This window comes from Arvicanthis niloticus, chromosome 3 (assembly GCF_011762505.2).
Source record: "Arvicanthis niloticus isolate mArvNil1 chromosome 3, mArvNil1.pat.X, whole genome shotgun sequence".
NCBI classification, from domain to species: Eukaryota; Metazoa; Chordata; class Mammalia; order Rodentia; family Muridae; genus Arvicanthis; species Arvicanthis niloticus.
The window spans coordinates 37,576,770-37,598,794 of record NC_047660.1 but is presented as its reverse complement, the minus strand read 5'-3'; the positions used below and the strand labels follow the sequence as shown (position 1 = coordinate 37,598,794).

The 22,025-nt window shown below is 34.9% G+C and overlaps 1 pseudogene; it reads left to right on the top strand.

Annotated features, from left to right (window-relative positions):
- The window catches only part of LOC117705185 (TNF receptor-associated factor 4 pseudogene), a 31,476-nt pseudogene extending 10,393 nt beyond the window's left edge, over positions 1 to 21,083 (top strand).
- The last annotated feature ends 942 nt before the right edge of the window (positions 21,084 to 22,025 follow it).

The following is a 22,025-nucleotide window of genomic DNA, read 5'->3' as shown; positions in this document are numbered from 1 at the left end:
AGAAAGATTAACTTCACACTCTAGGAGAATGTATAAGTTATATTGAAGTGGGACAAGCAGCTTCCCAGTGACCCCTTATGTTACTCATTAAATGCATTAGTTCAGTACAAGAACCCAGTTGTCTCTTATATGATTATGCTGTTATTTCAATATTTGTATAAAGTTTCCAGTAGTTTTTGAGTGCATACAAATTCTCCTGTCATAAAACCTGTAAATGGAGAAAATAATTAAAGAAAACAGGAGAAGCATAGAAAAAAAGACAATTTTGTTGTTTAAAGACAGCCTTGATATACATTTAGAATGAGAAAAAGACAATTTCTTTTGATCATGAGATTAAATATAGTGTTTTGGTGTATATAGGCTGGGAACTGCAAAAAAATTATGTGAAGAAATATTCTATGTGCTTTTGAACCTAGAGAAAAAATATATTTTGAAGGAAAAGCAGGCATTGAAGCAGGCAAAAGTGATATACAGTATTGGCTGAGGTAGTTACAAAGTTATAAAAGATAGCTTAATCTCTAAAGACAGATATTTAAATATGTAAACTGTTAAAGTTAAGGAGACATTTTATTGACTATTTGCAATATAAGAAAATAACTTTATGGATTTAATTTTTATCTAGGTCTATCTCTTTTAGTGAGTCTTTGAATATACATGTACATAATATCTTTTTATTAAATGTGTACAATTAGATAGTATTATGTGTCAATTTTCAAAGCTAGTAAATTGATGTCTTCCTACATTTCCTACTCTGGTGATCTACACAACACAGAAAAAAAATCATGCCAATTTAGGCTTAGGATCACTGCTTATGTCAAAGTTCATATTCACATCTACACCATTGTTTATTATTAATTCTTATAATTATACATTCTTTTTTCTGTTAGAACATTTTGGTCCATAGTCAATTGTCAATGAAGCTATGAGAGTTTCCATCTGTAAAGGTGTATTGAATAATGCCACCATTTCTTGATTCCCATTATACTTATGATAAAAGAAAACTTAAAAAGTAGAGAAATTACATCTCTGTTTGCACAAGCCTTGTTCCTGTAACATTAGTCTCTGCTCTTCATTTATAAATATGCAGTACTGACTGGTGTGAGGTAGAATCTCAGGGTTGCTTTGACCTGCATTTCTATGATGACTAAGGATATTAAACATTTCTTTAGGTGCCATTCTGTATTCCTCCCTTGAGAATTCTTTGCTTAGCACTGTACCTAAATTGTTAATAGGGTTATTTGGTTCTCTGGAGTCTAATTTCTTGAGTTCTTTGTATATATTAGATATTAGCCCTTTATCAAATATACGATTGGTAAAGGTCTTTTCAAAACCTGTTGGTTGTCATTTTGTCCTATTGACAGTGTTCTTTCCTTTACAGAAGCTTTGCTATTTTATGAGGTCTTATCTGTTGATACTTGATCTTAGAGCATAACCCATTGGTGTTCTGTTCAGGAAATTTTACCCTATACCTGTGTGTTTGAGACTCTTCCTTACTTTCTCATCAATTAGTATCACAGTATCTGGTTTATGTGGAGATCCCTGATACACTTTGGCTTGACCTTTGTACAAAGAGATAAGGATGGGATTATTTCTATTTTTCAACATGCTGATCTCAGGTTGAACCAGCACCATCTGTTGAAAGTGCTATATTTTTTCCACTGGATGTTTTTAAATCCTTGTCAAAGATCAAGAGACCATAGGTGTGTGAGTTCATTTCTGGGACTTCAATGCTATTCCATTGATCTACCCGTCTGTTTCTGTACTAATACCATGCAGTTTTATTGCTATTGCTCTGTAATATAGCTTCAGGTCAGGGATGGTGATTCTCCCAGAAGTTCATTTATTGTTAAGAATAGTTTTTGCTATTCTGGGTTTTTGTTATTCCAAATGAATTTGAGAATTGTTCTTGCCAACTCCATGAAGGATTGAATTGGAGTATTGAATGGGATTGCATTCAATCTGTAAATTGCTTTTGGCTAGATAGTCATTTTTATTATTAATCCTGAAAATCCATGAGTGTGGGAGATCTTTCTACCTTCTGAGATCTTCAATTTTCTCTTCAGAGACTTAAAGTTCTTCTCATGCAGATCTTTCACATGCTTGGTTAGAGTCACGCCAAAGTATTTTATGTTATTTGTGACTATTGTGAAGAGTGTCATTTTCCTAATTTCTTTCTTAGCCTGTTTATCTTTTAAGTAGAGGAAGGCTACTGATTTGTTGGTGTTAATTTTAAATCCAGCCACTTTGCTGAAGTTTTTCATCAGATTTAAGAGGTCTTTGATGGAATTTTTGGTTCACTTAAGTATATTAACATATCATTGGCAAATAGTGATATTTTGACTTCTTCCTTTTTCAATTTGTATCCCTTTAGCTTCTTTTTGTTTACTAGTTGCTCTAGCTAGAATTTCAGTCAGAATGGCTGAGTTCAAAAACACAGGTGACAGCAGATGTTGGCGAGGATCTGGAGAAAGAGGAAAACTTCCATTGCTGGTGGGAGTCCAAGCTGGTGTAACCACTCTGGAAATCAGTCTGGCAGTTCCTCAGAAAATTGGACATAGTATTACCTGAGAATTCAGTTATACCACTCCTGGGAATATACTCAAAAGATTCTCCAACATATAACAAGAACACATCCTCCACTATGTCTATAGCAGCCTTACATATAATAATCAGAAGATGGAAAGAACCCAGATGTCCTTCAAGAGGGGAATGGATACAGAAAATGTGGTACACTTACACAATGGTGTACTACTCAGCTATTAAGAACAATGAATTCAGGAAATTCTTAGGCAAATGGATGGAGCTAGAAAACATCATCCTGAATGAGGTATTCCAATCACAAAAGAACACACATGGTATTCACTCACTGATAAGTGAATATTAGCCCAAATTCTCGGAATATTCAAGATACAATTCACAGACCACATGAAGCTCAAGAAGACAATCCAAAGTGTGGGTGATTTGGTCCCTCTTAGAATGGGGACCAACATACTCATGAGATCAAATACATAGATAAAGTATAGAGCAGAGACTAAAGGAAAGGTATCCAAAGACTGCCCCACTTGGGGATCCATCCCATATACAGTCACCAAACCCAGATACTGTTTTGGATGCCAAGAAGTTCATGCTGACAGAAGCCTGATATAGCTGTCATCTGAGAAGCTTTGCCAGAGCCTGACAAATTCAGAGGTGATGCTTGCAGTCAACCACTGGACTGAGCACAAGGTCCCCAATGGAGGAGGTAGAGAAAGTAATGAAGGAGCTGAAGGGGTTTGCAACTCAATAGGAAAAACAATAGGACCCCTGAAGGCTCCCAGGGACTAAACTATTAACCAAGGAGTACATGTGTAGGGACCCATGGCTCCAGCCACATATGTAGCAGAGGATGGCCTTGTTGGGCATCAATGGGAGGAAAGACCCTTGGTCCTGTGAAAGCTAGATGTCCCAGTACAGGTGTATTTGAGGGAAGGGAGGAGGGTGTAGGTGAGTAGGTGGGGCAATGCTATCATAGAAGCAAGGTAGGGTGGATGGGATTGGGATTTCTGGGAGGGATCCAGGAAAGAGGATAACATTTGACATATAAATAAAGAAAATATACAATAAAGTAAAAAAATGAAAAGTAATAGATATGAATTACTGTTGCATAGGCCTTGTTCATTTTCTATCATTTCAGTTTTCTCCTTTGCTTACACAATTGATCTGAGTGTTGGCTCTTTAAGACAATCATTGTTAACTTAGTAATGTCTTTCAATTTTGCTGAAGTTTTATCTAATCACCAATACATCACTTATTTTTTAAATTGACAAATTAGTTTTAAGTTTAACGTTCTCAGCATATTACATATTTTTATAGAGAGTATACACTTTTCAATAAATTTCATTTAAAAGTTTTTTGTTACTCCACATAAACCTTGAGCCCAAGTATATTGGCATGCTCCTTCCACTTTAACTCCTTGAAATACAGACTAATTATTATTTAGTAACCGAATGACAAATTTGATAAATAAAATTGACAAAATTTAACAAATTCAACAGGATAAAATAATATCAGGATAGCTATTATGTTTCTGAAAATATTTCTTATTATTACCATGGTTTCAAGTCTTTGGTGGGTCTTTAGTAAATTGCCTTGATTTAAAAAGTTATATCTATAATAAGTTTACTTTGTAAATACAGTGAACTATATGGATTTGTATGTTTGCACAACAAGTACTTTCAGCATCTATTTTAGCATTGATATTACTTGAGATCATATAAAATGATTTACATGTTGTATAAATATTACCATTTATAGTTAGAGACTTTAAGCAGTTATATATTTTGTGTTTGGGTTATATGTATACACACATACACATGCACTCACACACACACAGCCATACACACCCTATTTTGGTTTTGTATATTGTATCACATTTAAATTATCTGAAACAGAAAATATTGTTGTATCTTTGTTTGATGGTAATCAACTTGTGACTGGACTTGAAGCCTATTCCAATCAAGAAAAATTATCACTGGTACTGATAACCTAGTATTGACGTCCTTTTTTAGTGGGCATGTTGTCAAACTACCCTCTAAATATTTATGCTTATACTGAATAACAATTTGTTTAGATATTTTTATCTAAAGATTAGTACTGCTTTCAGCCCTGTTAAGTAAAGGATTTTCTGCAGTATATTTTGGTGAAGGTAGAAATTAATAATGAAACAAAGTCATCAGAATATATGACAATTGAGTGCATAGCCTTAATTTGGACATTGATATCAGTCATGCAGGACTCAGAGAACATCATGGTAGAAGTAGCAGAAAGAATGTAAGAACTGGAGTTTAGAGAGGTATTCTAGAAAGCATTGCTTTTTGGAGATGTCATGGCTGACATGTAGACAAACTCCCAGGAGCAGTGGTTGTGTGAAAAAGAACTGGCCATGACTGGGCCTATCAAAATTCCATCATGCATAGCTTAGAAGAAATTCCTGTGGCTCATACTTTCTGAACAGTTGGTAAGCAGTTACAGGTGCTGAAACATAGTCATATTTCTCACTGATGCAGTCCCTGGTAATATATTCTTGTATGTGTAAATAACCAATCCATGTTCTTGCAAGCATTCCTGATTAAATATTATGGGTTTCAAAAACAAGGAAACAAACAAACAAACAGAAAAAGAAAGTAGTGGGGAACTTTTGATAGGAGAATTGTGAAGAGGAACTGAGATGGATATAACAGTGGGCAATGGGGACATTATTAATCACAGCTTATTAGATTATCTAGAAACAGACAATTCTCCATAACTGGTTTGTTTTCTCACAAATAAAATCTTCTGAAGATTGAATTTAGTGCCATTCAAATTTTACTTGTGTAAACACAATCACAATGAAACCACATAAATTGAAATTGTGATTTATTGTAAATTACTATTGAAAACAATACAAGCCAATATTATAAAAATGAATACTTTTATGAATGTCTGTTCACACAGAACCTAAAATATCTGAATTAATAATCATACTCTAATTAAACTATGTAATAAAAGATGGGAATGCAATTTAATTAGCAAGATTCTTCAGTTCTGAAAATTTTATCTTTTGCTGTTTCTCTTCTATTTGATGTTGCATTCTGCTTCATGAATGATGTAATAGGTAATTAAAATCTGTCTGCATAGTAAACACAAACACATGTTGACGATTATACATCTAAATAAAATGAGACAGTAAACAGACCATTTAAAAATTTATTATACAATTTTATCTTAATAAATGAACACTATATCTAAAAAAGTAACAATTAAATTTTATATACCAATATTTGAAGTGATTTCTTACGTACATCTATACTTTCTATTATAATTACCTAATACTTAATGATTGTATTTATTCTATGCACAACAAACATATAAAAATAAATCATTTAGTGAGGTAATAAGAGGAAGTTACCTATCACGGAGAAGCTGATAATTGCAGGAGATGAAGGCAAATATAAAGTGAGTGGTGGGATATAGAATGGGGTAATGAAAGGTATTAAATAGGATAAGGTTTAAGCTATAAAATAAGTAAGATTTGATTAAATATATTGTGTTTTCTGTATATTCAACATAGATCCATCCAATGACATGAAATCTTTCATCTTTATTATTGGACCTGAATTATAACAATAAAGATGATACCTGCTGAAACATTCAAATTGATGAGATTTCATCAAAACATGCAAAACATAGTGGCACTGCATGTGTAAGTATAAAGAAACCTGAGCAATTACGTCATGGGCATGTGTGCCCCAGTTTACTAGTGCTCACCCACTATTTTGGGGGAGACTTAAATACAAAGCACTGAAATACAAATACCCATAGTTTACCTGTGTTCTTATTTATAGAGTTGGGATTGAAAGAACTGGGTACTTTTAAATTCTAAAGTCACAGGTATTGTTGTTCCCTGGGGGAGTCCAGGGGGAACAAACGTTTGCTCTGCAGAGAATGGAGCATGAATAAAAGTGGAGAAGGGAGGGAAAATGAGACAGGCTGGATCGACAAACAAGATACATATGTAAATATTTATTTTGAAGGAGTAAAGTGCATTTCAGGATTTTAATTTCATTATATTTATTGATTTTAAGGTCTCTGAAGAATTCCATGCAAAAGGATGTATGCAAGAATATGTATGAAGTACATTTGAAAGTCATTTAATGAGAACAAATCTATAGAGAATAGAATACACACATGTATGTTTTTTGTAATATTTTCTGAGGTAGTTATTTACTACTACTATAACTACTGTGACTACTAGTATATTACTAAGTATAGCCAACAATACTAGTTATCACTGAACTTATGTGGCATGTAGACTTAAACAGCATCACCATACTAAGTATAAGAATCCAGAAATTGATTAACTTTATAGGTGTTTGTGATTTTTTTCTGTACAGTTTACAAACCATCTCAAATACTATAATTTTTCTATTTTTGTAAGTTTCCAAATATATGTAATGTATTTTTAAAAAAACATTTTTATGTGAGACACAGCCTTCTTATACAATAAAGTAAGCTTATAATTTTAACGTTATTGAGCTATATAAAAACAGAAAATATATTATCAGAGAACCATTCTTTTTTACACTAAATATTGATTGGACTTCTTGTTTTTGTGTTTTGAATTATAAACATTATCCACATGATAGTTATTACTGTGACTAATACTCAGCATTACAATGAATGGAGGACAATGGTGTTTTTAATATGGGTCATTTGGTGTTTCTGTGTTAGAGTTAGGCAAGAAATTATTTTCAGAATATAGATAGTGAAGTTACTTAATGCTTCCATCATTTGCTAAACATTTTGATAATACTACTTTCAAATCACTGAAAAGAACTTTAAATTATCTTTGATAATTAAATTATAGGAGAAATTGTTCATATGAATAATTGACTTCTTTGCTTTAGTCATTTCAAAATATACCTCAATAGTTCCACAAGTACTCAAACATTCGTAAGTGACTTTGCAGTTTTTAGCAGTCTTGTTTCTTTCCATGTATCACTAAAGGTATCTTTTCTTAACTATATAGACCATAAACAAATGATACCTGTCAATCTTTTTTTATTTATAACAATGAGTAAAAATTTATAATTTATATGCATTCAGTTTGAAATATACCAATAATATTCTTAAACACATATTTTCACTGTATGGGACTTACTTAGGTACTGCCAGATTTGTCGAGGAAAATTTGAAGACTCATGAGTAAGAATTCTGAGGCAGGGGTAGGGCTAGTTAGCATGTAGAATTCATTTAGGAAAACCTCAATTTTGCTCCTAAGGTGATTGAATTACAGTGATGAGGCCCTGCCTAAACTATTAAAGATTATCTTCTTCACTTAACATCAGCCAATGTTAATGACAGCTTTAAAATATAACACCTGCAATATGCTTTCTCAGTCATATCTACAACAGAGCTTAATTCATCACTGTATACTATTGGCTAGGCAAGATGACACATGAAATGGAGCATCAAAATACATACAAACAGACAGGCAAACACACAAACACACAAAATATACTTTTAATTCACATATGTGAAATAGAAAACTTAGCTACACATTCAGCTTTTAATGAAAGAAACACAAGTAAAATAACTTTTTTGGCTTTAAAAATATCAACCTAATTAGCTTAATTTGTATAATCATGATTTTATATTTATCAATAGAAATGAGCTTTTTGGGAGCTGAGTTAAGACAAAGCATTATAACCATTTCCAACATTCTTCAAACATTCTTCAAAACAAGACATTAAGCATCATTACACTTATACTTGTGTGTAAATACAAAAAAAATGTGTATAAGTCATAATATTGTAAGTTTGTACTGAGATAAAGAAGATGAAACATCTTGCATCTTTATGTGATGATGTGAGTGAGAACACTGATATCTAGAGGTGCATGAGTACTGATAAAAACCACAGAATATTCAGAATAATACAGGTCTCCAGTTGATAGCAGTAACATGGTAATTCTTATTTTTATTGTAGTCATGCTATTTAAAATATTAAAAAATGAATAATGAAATATTTAAAATTATTTTTAATACAGTGTCAATTGTAAGCATATCCTTTCGTCTACAATCATTTCTGCCTGTAAAATATTCTGGGCCATTGGTTGGGCATAAGTTGTGAGAATGGTGACACAAGTCTGGTTTAATTTAAGGCCCATGTCATATAATAGATCCAATTATTTTTGGTGAGTTTGTTGAGGTCCTACCAGTGGAAGCTGTTTTGTCTCTGATTATGTTGCCAACACTGCCTGGATCAGCAGGAATCTGAGACTGTATAATCCAGAGATTTAAAAAAGAACCAAACACCACTGGACAAGAAAACCTTCGAAATGTTTCTTAATGATATTCTGCTATACTCATAGATAGTTGCCTTTTCCAGTTTTCATTAGAGATGCTTCCTCAGCAGGTGCAGAGATCCACAGCCAGACTTTATGTGGAGAAAAAGTTTAAATTGGAGGTCTGCATTAGATCCCTCCCCAAAATGCCATGGAAGATGGGGCAGAAAGATTGTTGGAATCTGAGGTGACAGATAACATCAGGAGAATTTGGTCCAGCAAATCGCCTAAGCAGGGGTCATATGAGTTCACAGAGACTAAAACAGCCAACACAGGGCCTGCATAGGTCTGCTTCAGGTACTCAGCAAACGTGACTCTTAGGTTGGTAAGTTTGTTGACGTCCTACCAGTGGAAGCTGGCTTGTCTCTGATTATATTGTCAACTCTGAAGAAAAATTTTTCTCCTATTGGGTTGCCTTGTCCAGCCTTAATATTAGGGCTTTTGCCTTGTCTCATTTTACTATAATTATTATTATTTCACATTTGATTGTTGTTCTTAGAAGTCTGCTCTTTTTTCTTTTTTTTCTAATTTTTATTAATTTTCATTCCAAATGTTGCCCTCATTCCTTGTACCCCCTCCAAATGTTCTTCACACCATTCCCTCTCCCTTTGACTCTGAGAGGATGCTGGCCCACACCTATCTCTCTATCCCCCTTCCCTGGGGCATGAAGTCTCTATAGGATTAGGTGCATTCTGTCCTAGACAAGGCAGTTCTTTTCTACATGTGTGCCACGGACCTCCCCATGTATACTTTTTGTTTGCTGACTTAGACTCTGGGAGTCCACAGGAGCCCAGGTTAGTTGATATTGTTGGTCTTCCTATGCAGTTGCCATCCCCTTCAGCTCCTTCAATCCTTCCCCTTACTCTTCCAAAGGGTCTCAGATCTCAGGCCAATGTTTGGCTGGAAGTATTTAAATCTGTCTCAGTCAGCTGCTGATAGAACCTCTCAGATGCCAGCCATCTGAGGCTCCTGTCTGCAAACACAACATAGCATCAGGAATATTGTCAGGATTTGGTGCTTGCCCATGAGATAGATCGAAGTTGGACCCAACAATGGATGGTCTTTCATTCGATATCTGTTCCATTTTTGTTCCTGTATTCTTTTAAGCACAATTCTGGAAGAAACATTTTGAAGGTAGGTTGGTAACTCCATTCTGCCTCTAGGGGCCCTGACTATCTACTTGTCAGTTCAGGTTCTATCTCCTCACTGTTGGGCATTTTGACTAAGGTCTTCCACACTGAGTCCTGGGAGCCTCTCATATCCTACGGCTTTGGTACTTTCTTGATACTCCCCTGTCTCCCACATCCGCATCTATGTTTTGTCATCCATTCTCCTGGCCCTCTGGGCTTCTCTCCAGTCTCCTGTCTCTTCCTGATCCTGCTTCCCTTTTTAGAAAAAGTAGAGGAAGTAGACCCAGGCAAAAGGGGAGGTAGGATTGGTGGAAGGAGAAGAAACTTTGGTCTAGTTTTATTGTTTGAGAGAAAAATCTATTTTCACTTAAAAAATGAAAAAGCTTACCTTATAAACAAAGAAAAATTTTTATAAACCATGTTATTTTTTTAGTTTTAGCACACCAATTATTGACTTAAAAGTTAAATATTTGCTTTATGAGTTAAAGTTCAAAATAATTTATTGAAAAAATATATAATTCTTGAACACCTGTCAAATAAGTAATTAAAAATTAAATAAACTTTGTAAATTATTAAAGGCAAATGACTAACTATTGGTCTATGTTGCTATGACAAACAAAAGTTCTTTACACAACAATATGAAAGCAGCTGCAGTTTAGTTATGGTTGATTTTGTATTTATCAATAAAAAGAAACAATACTTTAATCTCATATTTTTACATAGGATTTAAGATGTTTTTTGTAAACCTTGAATTGTCACTGCCTGTTACTAAGATGAAATGAATGGAGTATTGTGGTATGTACATTTAAACTGAGTGGGTAATAGTCACAGCCCAGGGAAGTCATGTTTTCTTTTGATTACTTTATTCCTCGACCCCGTTTATCTTCTGTATGTAAACAGGTCTTTCTTTTTGTATCTAGAGTGACTAAAAGGTGTAATATATGTTAGCAAATTCATTCAACAGTGAAATAAAATATTAATAAATTCAGATAATATTCATGCCTCAGTACAACAATGCCATTTGTACAGTTTTGATAACTGTACTTATATTCCCAAGTTAGTTTTATTCTTTGAAGATATAAGCCTAAACTTCAAAAACCTGAAATTGTCAAACACTAGAGAGTAACTGGGAATCAGGAGACTCTTCTGAGAATCAGGAAATGTGTTTATATTTTCCATTTATGGCTCTGTGAGCATAAGTACATAAGCCTTTTGATGATATCACTCAGAAGTATAGACAGTATTAAAGCTTGAAAACAACTGTTTATTTTAATAGCCTATACCATCATGGCATATTTTGTGTTTATTTGTAAGATAACACAGATTCAGTTCACTATTCAACTTACAACAACAGTACACTAATATGCTTTGTACAATTCCCTTCTATACTTCTGTTTGTTGATTTAATTAATGCATAAAACAGTTTTGTTTTTTCACTTCATACGGGAAAAAGCCAACAACAAACCCTGCAATTTCCTAATTCACTTCAAGGAATAAAAATATGGAACAAATCTGATATTTATAGAAAGTGACTAGGATGGAATTTTAGGAAGTAAAATATGTATACATTCTTACTTAGCTACCATTCCTTCCACCAATGACAACTACAAAATGTAACTGTAAATTATCATCCATTCACTACTCCATCGCATACATGAGATGATGTGAGCCTGTTCACTCATTTGGGAAATCAAGTTGACTTCATAATACCACAGTGATATAGTTGGAAATGCTAGACACTTGGTGTTTTGAAAATATATTTAAATTTATGTATGCATTTCTAGAAGTATTCATTTCTTCCCTACATATATAATAAAAGCAATTTATTCCAATATAAATCATTTTCCTGTCATTCTGATATGCTCAAAAAATACTCAAAATTTCTTGATGTTCTATTATAGAAAACCAATGCATCCTAAAACCACGGTATAAGCTCAGTTTTGCCTGTGACACTCACTCTGCTAGTTTGTTTTCCTTCACAAGAAAATAAGTGCTTTTTGAAAACTCATACAGCCCTGCTAAATTCCATTTTCCTGAGGTTTATGCAAAATTTGCATTTGTGCTTTTAAGTGTTAGATGTGTAAAACCTAGTTTAAGCAGTTGTGGTAGACATGCTGCAAACTAATGTCAAATCACATCCATTCAACCTTTTCCATGTCAACAAACAGAAGATCAATCTTGCTGATTTGATAGAAAACAAAATAGATTGATGCAAATTTTACTGTCCTTCTCAGAGCCAATATATAAACAGTAACTCATGTTGATTTTTTTTAATATGTACCAAGGACTCAAATATTTTTCATAAGTTCATGACATATACATATACAACTTCATAAACCACCTATGGAAAACAGAGGCAAGCAAATGTTGCAGTCAAAAAATAATGAAGCTGGAAGTGCGAGGTTTCGTTTTAGATCAGGTTAGGAATAGAAATTCTAAATTATAAGACTAGACAATAAAGTGATGACTTAGTCCAAAAATTATTTTTTACTTAATACCCTAAGTAAAATAATAATTCAAACACATAAAAATATTTTCTACTCACCTATGTAAGCAGTTAATACATGACTGGCTTGCATTCGATTTTGCTCTATGCATGTTATAAGTATTGTTGTATTATTTGAAAAACATTTACAGAATCTAAATATACAATATTGTTGGCACAAGGACACTTTTGTATAACTACTCTAATTTTCAAAAAAAAGCCTGCAAGTGTCCAGTGTAAATATGTCATATATATATATATATATATATATATGTATATATATATAGTATATAACATTTATGAAAAATTTTATTGAAAATTTTTTTATAAAATATATTCTGATTGTGTTTCCCCAATAACTTTTCCCAGATTCTCCCTACATTACAATTCACATAATTCTATGACCTTTCTTTTTCTCCAGAAAAGAAACAGGCAAGCAAAACTAACATATTAAAATAAGAAGAGAGATTTTAAAGAAGTCAAACCACAACCCCTTTACACACACACACAAAACATAAAAATACAAAACTTTGAACCATATTATAGAAGCAAACACACACACACACACACACACACACACACACACACCTCTAACCAAACAAAACTATGTGAGTAAAGGTATATAGTATATAAAGACACTTATACTTTGGTTATGTGTTGTACACCTATGGCTGGACATTGAGATTACCCCTATCTATAGTTAAGACATCCAAGGAGACTCTAAAAGGAAGAACTAATTCTTCCTTTTCAAAATTTCAATTGTAGATAGAGCTTTGGTTAGAGGTGGGAGCTTGTATTTACTTTCTCCTCTTAACACCGGGTCCTATGTAACTTGAACATTGTATATTACCACAATACACTATATATAATATATATATTCAAAGTGTATATATATATACATATTGAATATATATATTTATATTCAAATATATATATTTCCACAATTTTGTGAATTCATATCTGTGGTTTGTCAGCAACTTCTTGTCTGAAAGACAGTTTTTGTTTGATATGCCCTATCTCCTCTGTCTGATTGAAATTTTCTGCTTCTTCTTCAACACAGATTTTATACTAGCCAAATTATCTACATAAAGGACATATTTTATATTACAATGTTTTTCTCACTTTAAGAATGTATAAACAATACCTAAACTTATTATTATATGTTTGTATTCCTTGAATGAAATGTTCATTTTTTGATTTAAATAATATTTTTTTCATATCAATATAATACATTTGTTTTTCAATTTCTCAGATGATAAAGAGTTGTATTGGTTTATAATCTTTCTGTTTTATTTATCTTTCTATTTTAGTACCAATATCTGTAAAAACAGGTCTATTTTCAGTTCTGTCTAATACATACTATATAGTAACATTAATACCTCATATTTATCTCATTTTGGAATAATCACCAATATTTTTTTCATATTGGTCACACCATTTTACACCAAACTGCAATTATAATAATTCCTTCTTTTTCTATGTTTTAACCAATACCTGTTACTTTCAGTTCTTGAATTGCTAATGGATGTGAAGTTATCTTTTAAGGGGTTGATTTATAATTCATTTCCAGTAATATCAAGCATTTTTATGATAATAAGTTGCATGAGAATCAAGGTAGAACAAATATCTTTTCAAAATCTTTCCTAATTTTTATAATTAGATTATTGGTTTATTACAGATTTATATAAATTCTTTATATGTTATATATACACAAGATCTTCATTATACATGATTAGCCATATATATTTTTAAGCCTGTTCTTCAATATGTGTGTGTGTGTGTGTGTGTGTTTGTGTGTGTGTGTGTGTGTGTTGTAGGATCAGGTTAAGTCCATGGATAGCTTCAAATATACTATATTTTATTTTATTTTATTTTATGGTAGAACCATTATTAATCTTTTCTGCTAGGGTTTATTTGAGATGCAAAGTTTTCTATCTTCTTCTGTAAGATATAATTTAATCTTTCCATGTGATTTATTTTCTACAAATAGGGAATACTAGTAAATATGGTCATCTTTTGCCTCTTTTAGGTATCTTTTAAAGAAAGTTTATAGTGCCACATCTTTCTTTGTATCATGCCACAAGAAGAAAATATTTCACCCTCACCATCCACAGGCATGTTAGAAATGTCCTTAATTTCACTTTTACTGTTTAATACAATTTAAAGTGGAGAATTTTGTCCTATTGAGAGTGTCCTTTGACTTACAGAAGCTTTTCAATTTTTTTATGAGCTAATGAATTATTTATTATATTTCCTTGTAATTATTTATACTTAATAATAATATTAATTTGATATTGTTTTTTTTTGTTTTGTTTTTTGTTTTTATTAGATATTTTATTTACACTTCAGATGGCATCCCCTTTCCCCATTCCCCCTCACCCCCCTTAGGAAACCCCTATGCCATGCCCCCTTTTCCTTTTTGCAGTTATACATTTTTTAAAAATAATGTTAATCATAGGCTTTATAAGTTTGGAATTGTTCAATCAGAGGTATAACCCACTGACCAACCTAGGTATAACAACTATCTTTGACTGGTGGAGATACTTGAACCTCTGCCTCCCTGTCTCCCCCCTCTTTCTCTCTTTCTTCATCTAGCTTCTCCTCTCTTTCTTCTTCTCCTCTTCTTACTCCTTTTCTTCCTCTCAGTACTCCTCCTACCTTAGAGAAATCCGCCTGCTTCTGCCTCTCAAGTGCTGGGATTACAGGCGTGCGCCACCACTGCCCGGCGAAGCTTTTCAATTTTATGAGATCTCATTTGTCAATAGTTGATCTTAGAGCCTGAGTCATTGGTGTTCTGTTCAGAAAGTATTCCCTGGAACACTTTCAAAAGGTCTTTCCCAGTATATGTTCTAAAAGATTCAGTATATCTGGTTTCATGTGGAGGTCTTTGATCCAATTGAACTTGAGCTTTGTATAAGGTGATAAAAATGGGTCAATTTACATTCTTCTACATGTCTCAGAGTAGGGTAATGCTATGGTGGTGAAGCAGGAGAGGGTGGGTGGGTGGAGAGCATCCTCACAAAAGCAGTGGGAGAGGGGATGGGATAAGAGGTTTTCAGAGGAGAAACAGGAAGGAGGATAATATATGAAATGTAAATGAATAAAATAAGACAAAATATTAAAAAAATAAAAGAACACATTTTAGTCATATAAGTAATATTTGACAATTCTGTTGAGGTACTATGAAGCTATTAAATAATCTCTTGTTTTTTCTGAGCCCCCTTTCTCCTTTAAATAATATACCTCTTAACTTCATAGTTTTCCAACTATTTTCTAAACTTTTTCTTTACATTTAATCACACATGTAAGTTAAACACAGAGGATCATTCTCTTCGTGAATGTGGCTTATGTTTTTAAACATATTGCTATGCTGTTCCGTTCATTGTCCTGAAAATTGATGTAAGTGTATTCTCTTAATGCTTAACAATATTCCACTGGGTGTTCATTACACATCATTCTTAAGCGGTTCAACTGTTAGTAGGTAACATTTTATAGCATGAACAGTGTGAGTACTACCACAGTAAAAATAGACATTCAGGTATATTTTTGAATGTTGACTTTTATTTCTTTACATCTATTTCTGTATATGTTTTTACCAGGATAATATAGTACATCTATAATTATACTATATAGAATGTTTCATCCTGGTGTTCACAGCAGCTCTACCACTTTTCTTTACCACCAGTAAGATATAAGAGAGGCAAACTTACACATCTCATCAGTTCTTGTTATTCTTTGTTTTTATGATGATAGTCATTTTACTGTAGTGAAAATGTATACTGTAATTTTGGCTTTTGATGTTTTATCACTTTATTTTGTTTTTTGTTTTATTCCTATGACAATAAAAGTTATTAAATATTTTATGCGTTTATTGGGTACAGATAGAAAATGATAACAAATATTATACTTTATTTGTTAATCTTTTTCACAACAATGTAGCTATTTAGTTTACTTACCTGTATGTTGATAGAGCTATTTAATCTTTTGCTACCAAATTTGCTTATTTGTATATATCATGTGCTAATCCACTATATAATATTGTTTAACAAAGACCTTCTCTCATTCTATAAGCTGACACTTAACTCTCTCATGTATTTCCTTTACAATGCAGACATTTTTCAACTCTGGGAATTCTCATCTGTCAATTTATTTTATTAATTATAAAGCAATTAGATTTCTACACAGACTATCACTACGTAGGCCTGCATTTTGAAGCTGTTTTTCTGTTTTTCTTCATTACTTGCAAATACCCAGGTATCATATTAAGGCTATTGAACTAAACTGAATTAATTGTTTTTTTCTTGTACAACATGAGAGATGAAGCTCAATTCTGTTATTCTACATGGAGAAATCCATCTTTCCCTTGACACTTTTAAAGAGGATTTTTTTACAGTGTGAGCTTTTAATATTAGATTTTTAATGCTTTAGCTGTGTAGGTTGATTTTTGAACCTTTTTTCTTATTCCATTGGATTGTCTTTTTGTATTAGTCATACAGTGCTTTGATTATCATATCCTTCAGTAATGCCAGTCTTATGTTGTGAAGTTTATGGCATGCATTTTTTTCTGTGTGTTTCTTTGGTACTGCCTGAGTTGCCCACAGCGAATATTGTCATATGTTTTACTCCAAGGACTTCTCTTTTTGTAATTCTTCTGGTTGAAATCTATGGTAAAATTCTTTGTAATAAAGTCCAACTCAGTTAAGAAAAAGAAAACATTTCATAAAGACTTTATTACAGGAGTGCTTCCCCCTATGAATTTTAGTGGGTTTTAACATATATTTCTATGAAGGATGACACTGACTTTTGAGGACTATTGCATTAAATCATTAACTGACTCCAATAATGAGTATTTTCATGTTGTTAATGCTAACATGAATATGGGGCATATTTCCATCTTTTTCAGTGTTTTATAATTTTACAGAGGTCAGTCATACTTCTGTTTAGGTTTATTTTTAGGTTTGGGGAATTGGGAGGCTGCTGATTGTGGCTATTTACAAGATTTCATTTTCATTGAACCTGTTGTTGGTATAATAGGAAGGCTATTATTTGTTTTTCAGATTGTTCTGTAGCTGGATGAAAATATTTGTCATTGTTTGTGGAAGTACAAAGAAGCACATGTAGAGAAAGCAGAGAAAAAACTTCTGCTGTGTTATACTTGGAAACCAGTCTCAGGTCATGCGGCTTCACAGCAAGTGTGTTTACCTGCTGAGCCATCTAGACTCTCATGGTCCTGCTAAAGCAGTCCTGGTCCTACGTTATACTTCAATGACATGCTGGAGAACTGTCTTCTAGATAATTTTTATTCCTCTGTACATCTGAAAAAGCCCTGAATCTAAAAGTGAGAGAGGCTTTCTTTTTTCGCAAATGCATACGTTTTGCCATTCTTCTAATGAATAAATCAATGACCATCAAAGTCAGCCCTAGGCTTTTAGTTTCCTTGCTTCATAGTCTTGAGAAATAAAATTCACAAATAACTAGAGGATGAACTTATTGAAGAATATTATCATTAAATTATAAGCTGAGTTTAATAGAAATAAAGAAAAACAAACTTTGGATTCATGTTAGTTCTACAATTTACAGTGGTAGTAATTATAATTAGGAAGAAGTTTAATGACATGTGCATGGTATTTGGCATAATTTTAACACCTCTCAGGATTTTTTAACAATACATAGGGAGCTTATGAATTTCAAGAATGCTGCTCTGCTGAGTGTTGATATGCTAGATACTGCAGATAAAATTACGCATGGCCTGAGGTTCATATTTCTATTTTGGTCAAGCTTCAAATTTGGCATATATAGCTTGATTGTGCTAGCCATTTTTGTCCTGGGGATACTTTTATTCCTACCCATGTGTTAAAGCTTTTCTTTAACAACATCAACATGTTGGCATCCAAGTACATAGCTTGAACCTGAAAATGGACCCCCAGACAGGGTTATTAAATTAACAGGCTGGCAAGGCAAGGATGGGTAAGATTTTGCGCAGAGCCTTACCAACCTAAGATAGAAGTACATTGCTTTTGGTAATGCATATTCCATGATGGGTAAGGAAGGCATTCTTGTCAGAACAACCTAAGACAGGCCCAGTCTTGTTAATGAAATAAAAAAGGGGGAGAAGCAGAGAATGTTTGGAGCTGCTTGGCAAGAATCTGACATGGGCCAAGAACAAGGAAATGGGCTGCTTGGCAGGAATATGACATTAACTAATGACAAAGCAGTAGGCTTCAAGCAGGAATCAGACAATAGGCTAGAACAAAGAAGTAATTTCAGGTAGGAATCTAAATCTTAGGCTAGAACAAAGAAGTAATTTCAGACAGGAATCTAAATTTTAGGCTAGAACAAGGAAATAGGCTTCAGACATGAAAATAAACTTAGACTAAGGCAAGGAAGTAGGCTCAGATAGTCACCCTGATAAGCCCTTGGAAACAGTGATCACTGGAGTGTTCATGTAATTGGGTTTAATACCTTGCTTTTTCTTTGACTATTTGTGTTTATTGTCTTGCTTTTTCCTTGACTATTTGCACCTATTGTATTACTAGACCCTCAACCTAGAACTAACCTTAATACATGCTTATAATCCAAATGGTTTAAAAGCATAAAGGAGGATTGGGGATGGGATAGAGAGTTCTAGGGAGGAGAAAGGAGGAAAGGGGATGACATTTTTATTTTAAATAAATAAAATATCCAATAAAAATAAAAAAGAAAAGAGTATAATGTATCTAAGAGGTAGCATCCATATATAAATTGAGACGAAATTGAGTTTCTGCAATGCAAGTTGATGAAGAGTTACAATTGTGTGTGTTGGGCAGGTCAGGATTTTAGGAAAATTCTTCCTAGACTTTACAGTGTTATACATAAAAGACATAGAAAAGGAAATTTGTGACCTTTGAGTAAGAAAGATCTCTTTTTGACCAGGCCAGTAATGTAACTCAAACTCATAAACTTTGCAGGCTATTGCCAATGCTATTGATTACTACCCAGAACTTGACACTTAATATCTTATTCCTGAATTTGGCGCCTCCTGCAGCCAGGAAACGTAGCCAGAATGGGTGCGGGCTGTGTTACTGCCGCGTGCCTGGCCCAGCTAGCCTAAGCCCACCACCAGCCTACCACACCAGGTGTTGACTACAAGCTCCTGGAGAAGCCCTAGCAGGGTCTGCTGTGCCCACTGCTGGAAACCCATGCGTGAACCTGTGAAGGTGTCTGCATGTGGCCACAGCTTCTGAGACACCTTGCCTGCAGGAGTTCCTCAGTAAAGCAGTCTTCAAATGCCCTGAGGACCAGCTTCCTCTGGACTATGCCAAGATCTACCTGGTCCTCGAACTGGAGGTCCAGGTTTTAGGCTTGGCTATATGCTGCATCCATAGTGAGGAGGGCTGTGTCTGGAGCAGGACACTTTGTCATCTACAGGGCTACTTGAACACTTGCAGTTTCAATATAGTCTCCAGCCAGAATTGCTGCCTGGCCATGCTGAGCCAGCATGACCTGCCTTCCCACCTGCACCACAACTGCCCTAAGCGCCACCTCAAGTATGGATTTTGTGGCTGGAAATTCAGTGGGGAAGCCTATGAGAGAGTCACGAGGGCATGTGCCCCAATAGAGTGTGCACTGTGAGAACAAGTGTGGGGCCCGCATGATGAGGTGACTGTTGGCCCAGCATGACACTTCTGAATGTCTTATGTGCACACAGCCCTGTGCCTACTATACCAAGGAGTTTATTTATGATGCCATCCAGAGCCACCAGTACCAGTGCCTGCCTGTTCCCTGCCCCAACCAATGTGGAATGGGCACTGTAGCTCCAGAGGACCTGCCCACCCATCTGAAGAATAGCTGGGTCACTACATTCATGCTCTGCCTTTTCAAAGTGTCTGACTGCAAGCACAGATGACCTAAGCTGGCAATGGGACATCACGTGGAAGAGAGTATGAAGCCACAACTGGCTGTGATGAGTGCCCTGTTGAGCCAGCAGCAGCAAGAGCTTCAGGAGCAATGGGGAGAGCTGGAAGAGCTATCTATAGATAGTGATAGAGTGCTCATCTGGAATATTGACTACTATGGGCGTCATCTGTAAGAGGCCAAGACCAAGCCTAACCTGGAATGATTCAGCCCAGTCTTCTATGGTTACAAGCTGCAGGTGTCTGCATTCCTTAACTGCAATGGCAGCGGTGAGGGCATACATCTCTCGATCTACATGTGTGTGTTGCCAGGCACCTTTGACAATCTCCTTGAGTAGCCCTTTGCCCGCCGGGTCACCTTTTCCCTGTTGGATCAGAGTGACCCAGGTTTGGCTAAGACACAGCATGTCGCCGAGACCTTCCACCCTGACCCAAACTGGAAGAACTTCCAGAAGCTTGGCACTTGGCAAGGCTCCTTGTGTGAGAGTTGGCTTTGGTTACCCCAAATTCATTTAACACCAGGACATCCTAAAGCGAATTTACATGTGGGACGATGCAGTTTTCATCCGTGCTTCTGGCGAACTGTCCCAGAGATCCATAGCTGAGAGTAGAGCCTTTTGCCTTCAAATGGGAAGAGAGGTGGGACAGGATCTCAAGCACTGGCTGAAACTGGATTGGTGGACCTCATTTCAGTGTCTTTGCCTAGGTTGTTAGCCCACTCTCCCTACCACCATCACCACCACCACCACCACCACCACCACCACCACCACCACCACCACCACAACCACCACCATCCCTACACCTCAGGTGCCTCCAATTGTTGCTTCAGTCCTGGCCCCTGGGAGGAGCAGGTCTCCAGGGTTATCAAGGCCTGGAAACGTGATCCCAGTGCCTGTCTCCCCTCTTGGGCAGGGCAGACATGCCTTGGTGCCAGCCACATTCTACCTGGACAGAGGTGCCTGCTCACGTGTTATGTCCCAAGAGCCATAGTGGGTGTGGGAGGTATTGGCAAAGGGAGGGGTAGTCCATTCACCCAGTGGAGCCCTCTCTGGTTATTTATTTCTCTAGTGCTAGGAGGGCCAACAGAGGAACTCTAATTTTTAATAAATTGTATTTATTAAAACAATCTTAATCCTGAAGATACTACAACACTTGACTCAGAATATGAACAATTCAAACTTATAATCATATGCAGGCTTGATTCCTACTGATAGGTTTCATAGTACTGGTAAATGATATTCATGCTATATGGGATGAAAGAATAATTAATATGCTGAAGCTGTGAACACTGAGATCTGGTCTGGTAACACAGAACCATCCCTTGCTCTGGAGCTATAAGAAATTGATGGTCACTCACAAATGGAAGAGATTATTTTCTTCCACAAGCTAACCCCTGGTACTTCAACCATACTACCACGAAATGTCATAATTCCAATACTATATGGGTAACTCAAATTGGGCTTAAAGTTTTTAATAGACAAGATGCAAAGAGTTGTATGGGGAAGGGATTGGGTGGGAGATCTGGCAAAAATTGTGGGAAGAAAGTGAAAATGATTAAAACATTGTATACAAAATAAACAAAACATTAATGAAAACATGCATGACAGATTTGCACACCCTTTTTCAGTATCTCTCCTGATCAGTATGTATTGTTAA